General features: G+C 40.1%; 1 long non-coding RNA gene across 1 annotated transcript in view; it reads right to left on the minus strand.

Annotated features, from left to right (window-relative positions):
- The window catches only part of LOC142651215 (uncharacterized), a 68188-nt gene that overhangs the window by 6962 nt on the left and 44315 nt on the right, over positions 1-16911 (minus strand). The window lies entirely within an intron of this gene.

Raw genomic sequence — 16911 nt, forward strand, 5'->3', positions numbered from 1 at the left:
GTTCTATGGACATTGGATACCTCTTCCTGCCCCCTTTGGGATTTCACGACGGCTTCTATCATGTGCCATAGTCTTATACATATATATATATTATTATGAAATTTAGTAGTACATTACCAAACGAATGTTAATTGTATTAAAATCAAATTCATTTGGGGGTGGTGGGGACCCGGGTCCTAATACCTTAACAGGTGATGGTCCTCTCTCCCTGCTTCCCCTGAAGTATTATATGAATTTCATATTATATATGTATGGGTAGTTAAAAAACTAAAAAATCGAACAGATTTCGGTGACTTTTGTCCAAATGGAATAATAGAGGATCCCTTATTGAAGAAAAATGTATTCCTTCACAAATCCACTATAGGGTCTGGTTAGTAGTAGTTAATCGTATTTACGGAAGAATTGATATTAATAATTGAATTCAGGTAGCAATTGTACTCCTATGTAAAATTCAATTACTGGTCTTATCTTGACGAAGTAGTGACACACCACTGATTGCCCTCTCCTTGAAAATACAGAATATACTTATGGATGTGATTTAATGGATATACGAATTGCATGTTTGAATATAAAAATGTCTATGTCTGTTATTAAAATTGAGAGATATATAGCATTGCGGCATCTCATGAATGATCTAGATATACTATCTATAACATCTTTTAAACATTATGTTTTTTATTATTGAACCAATGAATGAATTTGGGACACTATAAATATAGTGTGTTTGGCAGTACCTGTCAAACTGCTCTGAAGAAATCCCGTTCAGGGATGAAACGCGTCAGTTGTTCTAATTAACGGGGCGGGTAGTGACATCCAAACCCTGCCCTGAGAATACCTGTCCAGTGTTGAAGATCACACGTGGAAGGAGACATACTCTGGAATTTTTACTTACCTGGTTGCCGGCGTGCGATCCTGTCTAGTTGGGTCCGTTCCTCTCGGAGTGCCTTTACTCACCTGATATACTGGCGTGCGATCCTGCTTTGTCGGGCTCGTATCTCTTTGAGTGCAGTGGTGGTTGCCCGCATGGATCAAGGGAGGATAACGTCAGGGAATATAATGGTGGAGATTTGGAGGCTTTGAACTTTCCTTCCGTGGAGATTTGCTGTTTTCCACCCCGGAGCTGACTGCTTCCCTGTATGGTTTCCCGGCACTTGTTGGATGTCGAAGGCAAAGGTAAAAAACCTATAAAAGTTGATGTCTTGCTTCAAAGCTCAATATCTATACTGAGCTACACATTGACCCAAAGGTCTGTGAAAAGACTTCCTATCACCACAAGATCTGATTTGGAACTGAGGATCCATTGATGAGAGGAAAAAAGCACGCTGTTAACCACATTCCTTTAATCCATAAGGCTATTTTCCTATCTTGAGAGTTAAGTCACATTATATGCATATAAAGAGAATTTCTTTAAAAATCCCATTACCAGCTACTCCAAATAGGAACTCTGGCCATTTTGTGATATAAATAATATATATGTTTGAAAACCGCAAGTGTGAACACAACCCAGCGGTTTTTCATTTTTTGAAATCTTTTCAAAATTGTTTACACATGTATAGTTTGCTATATATCCATCAGGCAATATCACCTATGTTTGAAGGTTCTATTGTATGTTTTCTTTCCTGGCCAGGAGAATTCTTTTTTTAAATTGTTATTCTTGTATTTATGTATAAATTAAGTTTTGCCGGTATTATCTGGATTCAAAAATAAAATACTATGTTAAATTTTATTCAACCCAAGAGTGCCTAGTTATATTTCTGGATCATTTTTCTTTTCTCTTTTTTCTATATTGTAAGCTTTGCAGAGTACATCAGGGTATATGTAAGCTGTGAGGAGTACATCAGGGTATATGTAAACTGTGCGGAGTACATCAGGGTATATGTAAGCTGGGCGGAGTACATCAGGGTATATGTAAGCTGGGCGGAGTACATCAAGGTATATGTAAGCTGCGTGGAGTACATCAGGGCATATGTTAGCCGAGCGGAGTACATCAGGGTATATTGTAAGCTTTGCGGAGTACATCAGGGTATATGTAAGCTGTGAGGAGTACATCAGGGTATATGTAAACTGTGCGGAGTACATCAGGGTATATGTAAGCTGTGAGGAGTACATCAGGGTATATATAAACTGTGCGGAGTACATCAGGGTATATGTAAGCTGGGCGGAGTACATCAGGGTATATGTAAGCTGGGCGGAGTACATCAGGGTATATGTAAGCTGCGTGGAGTACATCAGGGCATATGTTAGCTGAGCGGAGTACATCAGGGTATATTGTAAGCTTTGCGGAGTACATCAGGGTATATGTAAGCTGTGAGGAGTACATCAGGGTATATGTAAGCTGTGAGGAGTACATCAGGGTATATGTAAACTGTGCGGAGTACATCAGGGTATATGTAAGCTGGGCGGAGTACATCAGGGTATATGTAAACTGTGCGGAGTACATCAGGGTATATGTAAGCTGGGCGGAGTACATCAGGGTATATGTAAGGTGGGCGGAGTACATCAGGGTATATGTAAGCTGCGTGGAGTACATCAGGGCATATGTTAGCTGAGCGGAGTACATCAGGGTATATGTAAGCTGTGCGGAGTACATGAGGGTATATGTAAGCTGGGCGGAGTGCATCAGGGTATATGTAAGCTGGGCGGAGTACATCAGGGTATATGTAAGCTGTGCGGAGTACGTCAGGGTATATGTGAGCTGGGCGGAGTACATCAGGGTATATGTAAGCTGTGCGGAGTATATCAGGGTATATATAAGCTGTGTGGAGTACATCAGGGTATATGTAAGCTGCGTGGAGTACATCAGGGCATATGTTAGCTGAGCGGAGTACATCAGGGTATATTGTAAGCTTTGCAGAGTACAACAGGGTATATGTAAGCTGTGAGGAGTACATCAGGGTATATGTAAACTGTGCGGAGTACATCAGGGTATATGTAAGCTGGGTGGAGTACATCAGGGTATATGTAAGCTGGGCGGAGTACATCAGGGTATATGTAAGCTGCGTGGAGTACATCAGGGCATATGTTAGCTGAGCGGAGTACATCAGGGTATATTGTAAGCTTTGCGGAGTACATCAGGGTATATGTAAGCTGTGAGGAGTACATCAGGGTATATGTAAACTGTGCGGAGTACATCAGGGTATATGTAAGCTGGGCGGAGTACATCAGGGTATATGTAAACTGTGCGGAGTACATCAGGGTATATGTAAGCTGGGCGGAGTACATCAGGGTATATGTAAGCTGGGCGGAGTACATCAGGGTATATGTAAGCTGCGTGGAGTACATCAGGGCATATGTTAGCTGAGCGGAGTACATCAGGGTATATTGTAAGCTTTGCGGAGTACATCAGGGTATATGTAAGCTGTGAGGAGTACATCAGGGTATATGTAAACTGTGCGGAGTACATCAGGGTATATGTAAGCTGGGCGGAGTACATCAGGGTATATGTAAACTGTGCGGAGTACATCAGGGTATATGTAAGCTGGGCGGAGTACATCAGGGTATATGTAAGCTGGGCGGAGTACATCAGGGTATATGTAAGCTGCGTGGAGTACATCAGGGCATATGTTAGCTGAGCGGAGTACATCAGGGTATATTGTAAGCTTTGCGGAGTACATCAGGGTATATGTAAGCTGTGAGGAGTACATCAGGGTATATGTAAGCTGTGAGGAGTACATCAGGGTATATGTAAGCTGTGAGGAGTACATCAGGGTATATGTAAGCTGTGAGGAGTACATCAGGGTATATGTAAGCTGTGAGGAGTACATCAGGGTATATGTAAACTGTGCGGAGTACATCAGGGTATATGTAAGCTGTGAGGAGTACATCAGGGTATATGTAAGCTGTGAGGAGTACATCAGGGTATATGTAAACTGTGCGGAGTACATCAGGGTATATGTAAGCTGGGCGGAGTACATCAGGGTATATGTAAGCTGTGTGGAGTACATCAGGTCATAATAGGATGATGTAATAATGGGGTAAATGAATAATAAAATTAATTATCCATGGATAGTAACACTAAACCAATCCTTTATGCACAGATCAGATTTTTGGTTGCAGGAGTCGCACTTCTAAAGGGTGTCTGTGGTATTGTACAAAATATCCGCACTCCAGCATTGCCTAATCTTTGACTTCTTCTCTAGCCCCATATGTAGCACAGACCCCAAAATGTCTTCGTTTCCGCTGCATTTACAAGTTCTACCAGTAGGGGCTAGCAAATGATCAAGTGGCGTTTTAGGTGAAGAACTGCTGCACGTATAAATTAGTCTGGGCCGTTGTTTTGCAATATTGCGTTCCGAAAGTCATAACTTTTTATTTTTCCGTTGACGAGCTGTGTGAGTGCTTGATTTTCATGGAACGAGCTGTAGCTTTTATTAGTATCATTTTGGGGTACATGCGATTTTTTTGATTAGTATTTTTTGGGAGGTGAGGAGACCAAAAAACTGAAATTCTCTAACTTTTTTTATAATTTTTCACCGGCGTTCTCTGTGCAGTATGAACAACATGTTTACTTTATTCTGCGGTTCGATACGATTATGGCAATACCAAATTTATATAGTTTTTATAAGTTTTACTACTTTTACACAATAAAATTTTTTTTTTTTTTTCGACGGTGCTGTGTGAGCGCTTGTTTTTTTGTGTGACAAATTGTAGTTTTTATTGGTACGATTTTGGGGTACTTCCGACTTTTCGATCACTTTTTATTCAATTTTTTGGGAAACAACATGACCAAAAAAGGAAATTCTGCCATTGTTTTTTATTTTATTTTTTTACGGTGTTCACCGTGCGGGATAAATAATATGATATTTTTATAGGTCAGGCTGATACAAACGCAGCGATACCTATTATGTATAGTTTTTTTATTTTTCTAATTATGACGGACTTGATCAGGGAAACAGTGATTATTATTTTTATTATGTAAAACTTTTATTTATTTATCTGAAACTATTTTTTTACTTTTTTTTTTACACTTACTAGGGGACTTGAAGATTCGATCTTCTGATCCGCAGTACAATACACTGCACTACTTATGTAATTGCAAACCACTGCTATAGAGAGTGTGGGATAAGCAGCGGCCAAACACCTCTGGCTCTAATTACCTCTGGAGGAACAAAGAATCATGCATGTCAAATTACAACATGGTAGCTGTTTACCCGAATAGCAGATATCAAGGCACAGTTGAGCTGGCCCAATACACATTAGATTGTCAGAAAATCCTGTGGACATTGGTTGGATGTGTATATGGCCAGCTTTACTTAGTTATATAAAGCCAGGATCACATATACAGTTTTGATAGAATTTTTGGTGAAGTTTTTGGCTCAGTTTTCTTAGTCAAACACAGAAGTAAACACAAAATAAAGGAGACGCATCAGACTGAGCCAAAAACTGCACTGAAACTGTGTGTGTGATGCTGGCCTAACGCTGTTTATGGACAGAGGGCCCCCCATCAAAATTTTTATGATGGCCCTCTACCAACCTTTATCTGGCTTAGTGTGATCTGATTTTAATCACTCCACATAGATCAAGTCTCCTTAGTAATTGTAATAAACACTAAGCAGAGTTAGTATAAATACTTGCCCATTTTAAATGATCCTATATGTAAAATGAAGCTTACAAGTCTATAGCTATATTGATTAATACTGCTGTAAACAGAGTGCTCTCATTTCTATGATGAAAATGTTCCCATATTGGGGATTTTTACAGTCTCATGGTTGCCATGCAGACCCATCAGCAGATCTACTTTTTATGGCAGCCTATAGTCTGCCATTGTGATACAGACTACTGACTACTGTCATAAATCAGCCTGTGCCTACTGATTTGCAAGTTAATGATGAAATTACCTGCTTATTTATTACCTCATTGCTCTCCTAAAAGATTCAAAGTGAGGCTACAGTTCAAACCACAAATATGGCACACTGGTGGTAGAAGTTGAGCACTGCAATAATATTATGTAGGTTTTACTTGTTGTTAAAGAATTACTATCTTTTATGTTAAATATAATTACTGTATAAAAAAAACCCTCTAATCATTGACTAAAAGGTTTTAACAGTGCTGGCTTTCATCATAGTAGTTATTGAGCATTCACAGGGCTTACTTTATGTGCTTCTCTTCAAGATCAATATCTATGTATAGTTTATATAGTGTGACACAGTGACATGTAAAGTCATTGAGGGAAGGTATATTTCCCCTAGAGTCCTGTTGTACGCGTCTTAATCTCCAGGGAATGTTTAAAATGGAAAGCTCAGACTTCACAAAGCTGGCAAGTTGGAAAAGGACCTGGTGTCCGACTGGGGAAGAGTAGGGTGGATCTCTGTCATTAGGGCTAGACTGCTGGTGAATTAGCTGCCCCCGTAGCCTGTGCATAAGAAGGTGCAGACAGAAGGTTGATTGACTCACTTATGGATCTGACTCCCGAGTCTGGGACATCACTTGCTGTCTGTGAGTAAAAATCTGTGTTATCGAATTTCCAGTGACTGGTAGGAAGGTACCTGATATAGTCAGGGACTACATTTGTGTAGTTATTGCTCAGTCGAGCTCGTTTCTTTTGTTTTTGCCAGAAATGTAAAAGGCTTATTTTTTCTCATCTTGGACTATAAAAGTAAAACACAGGCAAGCCCTGTTTGGACTATATTTGCGGTGTCACTGTCTCTTACTGCTGTGAACTCGCTTGCCTCGCTCCACTGCTGCTAAATCCCTCACAATATCTCTATATATTTATATTTACAGCTACTGTATGTATAGTTTTATAGAATTACTATTCTGAAGGGGAGGGGAAATGCTAAGCATTAAAAAATTAAAAGCAAGTCTGTGATTTATCATAAGAAATGCATGTCCTCTTGGAAGCATGCAAATATTTATGGCTACATATACTGATATTTCGTTCTGTAGTATTTTATTTTTACTGGTACATTTTATATTTCTGGGGTGCCTCAGTGTGAATAAATAATTCTTATTACTTTATTAAATATATAATACACCAATATATACCACCGACACTTAAGAATTACATAGTTCGAAGACAAAGTGGACCTATTAGACCTCAGCCATATGTCTATATTATTAGTGTCTTAAGAATAGGATGTACAGGTACTTTATTTTTATTACATTTATAAAGAGAATCTGTCACTGGAGAACCCTTAATATGGAAGTCTGCTATAACGTTTTATTCAGACCGTTTATCCAGAGCCGGATCAACGTTGGTGGAGGTCACTGGGCACGATATTGTACAGGGACCCCTGTGCTTTTTTACGATAAAGGAAATAGTGTATATACAGTATATATACACACACTATTCAGCCATAACAATAAAACCACTAAAGTGAATAACAATGATTATTTCATGACAATGACACCTGTCAAGTGTTGATATATAGTAGGCAAATTGATGTGTTGGAAGCAGGAAAATTGGGCAAGAATAAGAATCTTAGCAACTTTTACAAGGGCCAAATTGTGATGGCTAGATGACTGGGTTAGGGCATTTCCAAAACGGCAGGTCTTGTGGGGTGTTCCCGGTATGCAGTGGTTAATAACTATCACAAGTGGTCCAAGAAAGGACAACTACTGAACTGGCATTAGAGAGTGTGGGGAGCAAAGGCATGCCCAATTGGTCCGATCCCACAGAAGATCTACTGTAGCACAAATTTTTGAAAAAGTTAATACTGACAATGATAGAGAGGTGTCAAAACGCAGTGTCTTGCAGCATGCCTCGTTTGGGGCTGTGTAGTCGCAGAACGATCAGCGTGCCCATTGCCCATGTTGACCCTTACTATTAACGAAAGCGTCTACAATGCGCATCAGAACTGGACCATGGAAAAACGTGGCCTGCTCTGATGAATCACGTTTTGTTTTACATCATGTGGACAGCTGAGTACGTGTTCAATGCCTATCTGTGAAAGAAATAGCACCAGGATGAGGGGCGTGGTCACGACGTGGACCGGGAGGGAGATCTGTTAGCTGAGCTCCGCTGGCTAAGGGAGAAATCCACTACAATCTTCCCTCCACGTATCTTCAGCAAGAACACTTAGACACAATCCTTGCCCGGATCGATGGGTTTGTGAAGTTGCGGCCTAGAATTCCAGCCAGGTCACCAGGCTCAATTTAGGGTCGGTGTGACAAAGTGGCTGCACTGCGCTCTCAGATAAGGGGTGGACTCCACGCTAGCAACTGAAGGACTTCTTGACCTCCACCCTGCCCTTAGCTCTGCACGGGATTTCACTATTTGTATCAACTCCCGCTATTCCAGGGTTGAGGCCTTTCTACACTGTCACTGACCCAGGCGGCCATTTTGCCCTCCTCAGCGGGTGTTGCAACGGGGGTGAGTTGCCCAACTGCACACACTCTGTCCACTTTGTTGGTCTACCGGAGGATGTGGTGAGGCCTGATCACACTGCTTTCCTGGAGAGTTGGCTCAAAACAGCTTTTGGGCATAATGCCTTCTCCCCTATGTTCTCTGTGGAACATGCACACCGTATCCCATTGAGGGATCCTACTAGTGTCTTCTCTGTGTCTTCTGCTCTGCTTGGTCCTCCACCGGGATTTTTGCTACGTACTGCACTCAACTATTTATTCCTTTCATCTGCTACATTGAAAAGCTGTGTTTTCATTGTTTTTTTTTACATTAGTTGTGTTCTATATGTCACATCACGACTGTATATCTCCTGATACTTGTTTACTTACAGACCTCTGTAATTGGTCCCTCTGTAACACTTTTCATGCATCACCATTGTACAGTATTATGTATTTTGTGTGCCTTTGTTTTTCACAGGTCTTAATAAAATGTACCTTTAAAAAAAAAAAATGCCACCAGGATGCACTACGGGAAGAAGGCAAGCCGGTAAAGGCAGTGTGATGTTCTGGGCAATGTTTTGCTGGGAAACCTTGGCTCCTGACATTCATGTGGATGTTACTTTGACACGTTACACCTACCTAAACATTGTTGGAGACCAAGTACACCCGTTCATGGCAACAGTATTGCCTAATGGCAGTGGCCTATTTCAGCAGGATAAAGCGCCCAGCCAAACTGCAATAACTGTTTCGTTATGGTTTGAGGACCATGTTAAAGAGTTTAGGTTGTTGACTTGGCCTCCAAAATACCAAGATCTCAATCTGATCGAGTGTCTGTGGGATTTGCTGGAAAACAAGTCCAATCCTGAGAGTCCCCACATTGCAACTTACAAGACTTAAAAGGATCTACTACTAATGGACACTTTCAGAGGTCTTGCTATTGGAACCTCTTTAAATTCCTCAAACTATCGTGTTGTCGAATGCTATTTAAAGCAAGCAGTTCCTTTAAAGGGCTGCACATACAGAATCAGAAATTTCTAGCTTTTAATTGTTCAGGACAAGTATGCCAGTCACAAACCCTTATGCATACAGATATAACAGATCAATAGGGCTACACATTGGATATGTCATCTTTATACTAAATGTGCTACTGGAAAAATATGCATTGTCCATAGGGAAATTACAGAAACCACCTGTTACATTATCCAGCCCTGAAACAAGACAAATGAATATATTATGTATATTTTATCTGCTACTCAATGTTGGTGATATTGACACCCACAGCAAGCTTTGGTTGTATGAGAAATTCGACTGATGTATGACTTAAATGTGCTTTGCATAGTGAAGTAACAGATGCATCTTCCTATAATCACAATACGCAGCGTTTATGCAGCATTTCAGTTTAGATAAGAAATTAGTTCTTTACCAAGTTTTCAGTAAAACATTCAAATCTAATTTTCCATGTAGTTATTTGTATATGTCATCTGTTCATTTGGTAAATATAAATACTTACAGGGATACCCAAATTAGAGAACATATCTTGGATTGGAAAATTACTGATTGGTCTGTGATCAATGACATATGCTAGTGGGTATATCTGATGTCCTTTGACTTTCATGTTCTGTCTGTGAAGCAAACTTCCCTGAGAGATAGACCGGACCTTCAGTAAGTGATGCATACTATTTTTTTTATATATAGCAGCCATACCTGGTACTGTTTATAGAGGTTATACAGGATTAGAAGAAAATGGCTGATTTCTTCCAGTAACAGCGCCACACTTGTCCATGTGTTGTGTCTGGTATTGCAGCTCAGCTCCATTCAAGTGAATCTGTCTGAGTGCAATACATGCTGGTTACGTTGTGTGTGTTTTTTTTTAATTATTATAATTTTTTTTATTATAATTTTTTTTATATATATGACCATGGAGGTAGGTATCTTGCAAGAGTTGCTGCAACAGCAGTTCAAGAAATTTGCTTTACAACAACCACCTGAACATAAGAAAATTAAGACAGAAATCAACTGTAAATTGCATGGCTTAAGTCTTGGTGTAGAGGAGAAGGTTTTGGGTTCCTAGAGCACTGGGCTGACTTTTCATTGTGGGTACAAACTGTATTCTGCCGATGATTTGCGCCTAAATGGATGGGGGTCCGCTGTGCTGGGGGAGAGAATTCTAGCTGTTGTGGCAGAGTATTTAAACTAGGGCTGAGGAGGGGGGGGGGTCAATGTAGAAAATAAAGGGGTTGTTAGGTTAGAGAGAGGTCAGACTCAGACTATATTGGTGAGGGAGAAACAGACTGTGGGGAGAGGACTAGACAACAGGATAAGGAGATCCTTTTGTTACAAAACAGCAGCGAAGATCAAAATAAAAATGCCCAAATAATGTCAAATTATCACATTTCTGATACCAAACGTGGCAATTTGAAATGCAAGTTAAAGTGTATGTTCACAAATGCCAGAAGTCTAGCAAGCAAAATGGGGGAGCTGGAGGCCTTAGTACTGGGAGAAAATATAGATATAGTTGGTGTTGCTGAAACATGGCTGGACTCTTCACATGATTGGGTAGCAAATCTACAGGGTTTTACACTGTTTCGGAAAGACAGGACAAATAGGAAAGGCGGTGGTGTATGTCTGTATGTGAGAAGTGATATGAAGGTGAGTGTGAAAGAGTCAATAGTGGGTAAAGATTGAGGAGGTTGAAACGTTGTGGGTGGAATTACAAAGGGAGGTAAACACTGAAAAAATTACTTTTGGTGTAATCTATAGACACCCCCTCCAATATAACTGAGGAGATGGAAGGTCAGATGTATAAACAGATGGAGCGGGCAGCACAGGGGGGTACTGTAGTGATAATGGGGGATTTTAATTACCGTGTTTTTAATTGGTGTCATGGTTCGGCTTCAACTACAAAAGGGAGAAATTTCCTCATCCCGTTGCAGGAAAATTTTATGGGCCAGTTTGTGGAAGACCCGACTAGAGGTGAAGCTCTGTTGGATCTGGTAATTTCTAATAATGCAGAGCTTGTTGGGAATGTCAATGTTCGTGAAAACCTCGGTAACAGTGATCACAATATATTTACATTTTACCTATACTGTAAAAAACAAACACAGGCTGGGAGGGCAAAAACACTTCATCTTAAGAAGGCCAATTTCCCCAGGATGAGGCCTGCAATTCAGGATATAGACTGGGAAGAACTAATGTCAAATAATGGAACAAATGATAAATGGGAGATCTTAAAATCCACTTTGTATAATTATACTGCAAAATTTATTCCTATCGGTAACAAGTATAAACGACTAAAATTAAACCCCACATGGCTTACAACTTCTGTAAAAAGGGCAATATATGACAAAAAAAAGGACATTTGAAAAATAGAAATCCGAGGGTACAGCTTTAGCCTTTGTAAATTACAAAGAGCTTAATAAAATCTGCAAAAAAGTAATCAAATCAGCAAAAATACAAAATGACAGGCAGGTGGCCAAGGATAATAAAACAAATCCTCAAAAAATTCTTCAAGAATATAAATGCAAAAAAGCCAAGGTCTGAACATGTAGGACCCCTAGATAGTGGTAATGGGGAGTTGATCACAGGGGATCAAGAGAAGGCAGAGTTACTAAATGGGTTCTTTAGCTCTGTATATACAACAGAAGAAGGAGCAGCTGATGTAGCCGGTGCCAGTGCTGTTAATACAATGAATTAATATAGTTAATTGGCTGAATATAGATATGGTCCAAGCTAAGCTAAACAAAATAAATGTACACAAGGCCCCGGGACCAGATGGGTTACACCCTAGAGTTCTTAAAGAAATTAGTTCAGTTACTTCTGTCCCCCTCTTCATAATAATCAGAGATTCTCTAGTGACTGGTGAAGGGCAAATGTGGTGCCTATTTTTATAAAGGGTAATTATAGAGCAGTAACGTTACCATTCATTGTGGGAGGAATGTTTGAGGGGCTATTGAGGGACTATATACAGGATTATGTGACAAAAAATAGTATTATAAGTGACAGCCAGCACGGTTTAACTAAGGACAGAAGTTGTCAAACCAACCTGCTTGTTTTTATGAAGAGGTAAGCAGAAACCTAGACAGAGGGGACGCTGTGGATGTAGTGTTTTTGGACTTTGCACAGGCATCTGTCCCTGTCCCTCATAGACGTCTAATGGGTAAATTAAGGACTAAAGGTTTAGAAAGTATAGTTTGTAATTGGATTGAAAATTGTCTCAAGGAGAGGTATCCAGAGAGTTGTGGTCAATGATTCCTACTCTGAATGGTCCCCGGTTATAAGTGGTGTACCCCAGGATTCAGTGCTAGGACCACTATTATTCAACTTATTTATTAATGATATAGAGGATGGGATTAATAGCACTATTTCTATTTTTTCAGATGACACCAAGCTATAAAGTATTGTTCAGTCTATGGAAGATGTCCATAAATTAAAAGACGATTTGGATACACTAAGTGTTTGGGCGTCCACTTGGCAAATGAGGTTTAATGTAGATAAATGTAAAGTTATCCATCTTGGTACCAACAATCTGCATGCATCATATGTCTTAGAGGGAGCTACACTGGGATTGTTTACTTGTAGATCATGAACTAAATAACAGCATGCAATATCAATCAGCTGCTTCTAAGGCCAGCAAGATATTGTCGTGCATTAAAAGAGGCATGGACTCGCGGGACAGGGATGTAATATTACCACTTTACAAAGCACTTGCAAGGCCTCATCTAGAATATGCAGTTCAGTTCTGGGCTCCAGTTCATAGAAAGGATGCCCTAGAGTTGCAAAAAATACAAAGAAGAGCAACGAAGCTAATAAGGGGCATGGAGAATCTAAGTTATGAGGAAAGATTAAAAGAATTAAACCTATTTAGCCTTAAAAAGAGACAACTAAGAGGGGACATGATTAACTTATATAAATATATGAATGCCACATACAAAAAATATGGCGAAATCCTGTTCCATGTAAAACCCTATAAAAAACAAGGGGGCGCTCCCTCCGCCTGGAGAAAAAAAGGTTCAACCTGCAGAGGCGACAAGCCTTCTTTACTGTGAGAACTGTGAATCTATGGAATAGCCTACCGCAGGAGCTGGTCACAGCAGGGTCAGTAGATGGTTTTAAAAAAGGCTTAGATAATCTCCTAGAACGAAAAAATAGAAGCTCCTATGTCAATATGTAGAAATTTTGTTTCATCCCCTCCTTTTTTCCCATCCCTTGGTTGAACTTGATGGACATGTGTCTTTTTTCAACCGTACTGACTATGTAACTCATTGACTTATATAAGAGAGTGTTGTGTGCATGTTCTGTGACACGTACAGAGATTACTTAGGCTGTGTTCACATCAGCGTCACCCTTCCGTTCATGGGTTCTGTTCTACCTTTCAGTCGGAGGAACCCATGAACGAAAAGGCAAAGAAAACAATAGCTTTCGTTTGCATTACTGCTGATTTCAATGGTAATGCTACAGTTGCAAATGGTTTCCGCTTGTTTCCATTTTTTTAGCTGAAACTATAGCGTAGTCGGCTGCGCTAGGAGCATTAGGCCTATATGTACCTCCATATGTCTTAAATCCTATATGGAGGCATGAAGAGTTTTGCTTTGCCAGATTCTGAACATTGCATGCTCTATCCAATTATTGCTCTATACACACGGCCATCATACAGGCACCATGCATACGGCTCCTTTGTGTCTGCATGAGTCCTTAGGCTGGGTTTACATGTCACATTCAATTTGCGTTTTTTGCTGGGATTTTCGCAAAATCGCAGCAAAAAATACAAATTGACAGGGACGTATGAATTTAGCCTCAGTGTGAGCTACAGGTAAAATGTACAGGATGTTCCAATGAGGGTGTTGTTTGAAAACAATAATGAGCAATGTGCTGCTATTAAACTCTGTTCACATGTGCTACGATTTCTGTTATTGTTCTGTCCGAAGAACAGAATAACGTGAAAAACTGAAACACCGGATCCGTCACATTACTAAAAACCAATGAAGCCCAGGATCATTTACTTTAAAGGGGTTATCCGGGGACCGAAAATTACAAAAATTGCATTGCATTAATATTTTTATGTAAAAAGAAGTCACTCACTAATGTACTTTAATTTAAAATTCGGTACTAAATCGTGCAGTTCAAACCCGGTGAATTGTTCCCGCAAGTCCTGTAGCTTTTCTAATATTGATGACGCGCCGACACGGCCCCCTGTGACTGAGGGCTTGCTTCCTGTGCTGTTATGCCATTGATAACATGCCGACACACACAGCACAGGAAGCAAGCCCTCAGTCACAGGGGGCCATGTCGGCGCGTCATCGATATTAGAAAAGCTACAGGACTTGCGGGAACAATTCACCGGGTTTGAACTGCACGATTTAGTACGTAGTAAGTGACTTCTTTTTATATAAAAATATTAATGCAATGCAATTTTTGGTCCCCGGATAACTCCTTTAATGTGTTCCATTGGGTTTCCGTCATGGTTTCTATCATGTTGTCGGACAAAATAGGGCCGCATGCATCCTAAAGGAGCCTCTGACGCAGCTGTGAACAGGACCTTATACTTGTGTAATAGTACAGAAAAAGGTGACTTGATCAATTTTACTTGGATTATTAAAAGTAAACACAGATGCCACAGAAGACAGGTAAATGGACAAGGGTATGATTGCTTGTTTCAAAGTAGTGATTTTATTTATCGCTAACATTTAGCAACGAGTAACATTAACCCCTTCCCTCCGCAGCCATTTTTTGGATTTTCACTTTTGTTTTTTCCTCCCCACATTCCAAAAGCCATAACTCTTTTATTTTTCCATCAATATTGCCGTATGAAGGCTTGTTTTTTGCGGGACGAGTTGTAGTTTTATTCTAACAGCATAATTTTTTTGTGCCATATAATGCAGTGGGAAATGAGAAAAAAAAATATATGTGGGGTGGAATAGGAAAAAAACAGCGATTCCTCAACATTTTGGGTGGTTTTGTTTTTACGGCGTACACCGCAGAACTTTATTCTGCGGGTCAATACGATTACAGTGATACTAAATTTATATAGTTTTCTTTATGTTTTACTACTTTTACAAGAAAAAAACTGATTGTTAAAAATAAAATTTGAGTTTTGTCGCCACATTCTGAGAGCCATAACGTTTTTATTTTTCTGTCGATTTAGCCGTGTGAGGGCTTATTTTTTGTGGGGCGAGCTGCAGTTTATATTGGTACCATTTTGCGGTCCGTGAGACTTTTTGATCACTTTTTATTTCATTTTTTGTGGGAGAAGAAGGGACCAAAAAACAGCAATTCTGATGTTTTAAATGTTTTATTTTTTACGGCGTTCACCGTGCGGACTAAATAATGATATATTGTAATAGTTCAGACTTTTACGGACGCGTCAATAACAGTTATGTTAGCTTTTAATTTTTTTTACATTGTGCTCGTGGGAAAACGGGAAAAGTTTTTTTTTTTGAGCTTTTAATTTTTTAATTTTATTTAATTTGTTAAAAAAACTTTGACTGTTTTTTACTTTTTTTACTTGTCCCCCTAGGGGACTTTAACCAGCAATCGTTAGATCGCTTGCACGATATACTGCAATACTAAGGTATGTGTAAGGTATTGCAGTATATCGCAGGGGCAGGGCTTCATAGGAGTACAAAGATGGTGGACCTGGGGGACTTCGTCAGGCCCCCAGGTAGCCGTGCCAACCAACGGCTCCCCCCATCTCGACTGCGGGGGGGGCATTGGGGCGTTACAGGGGGTCGTCCCTCTGTTTTTAGTAATTTAAATGCCGCGATCGCTATTGAAAGCGGCATTTAACGGGTTAAACAAGCGGGATCGCTCTCGAACGGGATCCCGCTCGTTACCCAGAAGTGTCGGCTGTAAAACACAGCCGACACACTCGCTCTATGGAGCGGTCTCAGCCCGTGAGCCCGCTCCATACTCCCCCACCCGGTGTGCGCCGTATATATACGGCGGATGTCGGGAAGGTGTTAATAAATATATATTTAACCCCTTCCTGACATTTGACATATATTTTTGTCATAGCCAAGAAAAAGTATGTAGACTGAGCCCGCTCCATACAATGCAGGTGTCGACTGTATGATACACTGTAAAGAGCAGGATCCCACTCATTTAAACCCTAAGATGTTGTCGTCAATAGCAGCGGTGACATCTAAGTTGTTAGAAAGAGGGGGCAGCCCCGTCTGACAGCCCAACATTCCCCCTCGCGACACTATCGCAGGGTGCCGATGGTTGTCATGACAACCTGTGGGCCTAAATGAAGTCCACCAGCTCTACCATCTTTATGCTCCTATTACACCCTGCCTGAGACAGGCCCTAATAGAAGCCTGTGAAAATCACGATATACTGCAATACATTAGTATTGCGGTATATCGTGCAAGCCATCCAACGATCGCTGATTCGAGTCCCCTACGGGGACTAATAAAAAAAAGGAAAAAACAGTTTAATAAAGTTTTCTTTATGTACAAAAAAAAAAACTTTTCTTACTTTCCCCTGAAAGCAATGCAAAAAAAAAAATAATAAACATAATTGGTATTGGTCTGTTATTACATTATTTAACCCACACGGTGAACACCATAAAAATAAAATTTTACCGCCAGAATTGCTGTTTTTTGGTCACTTCATCTCCCACAAAAAAATTGA

The sequence above is a fragment of the Rhinoderma darwinii genome, chromosome 1, assembly GCF_050947455.1.
Source record: "Rhinoderma darwinii isolate aRhiDar2 chromosome 1, aRhiDar2.hap1, whole genome shotgun sequence".
NCBI lineage: Eukaryota > Metazoa > Chordata > Amphibia > Anura > Rhinodermatidae > Rhinoderma > Rhinoderma darwinii.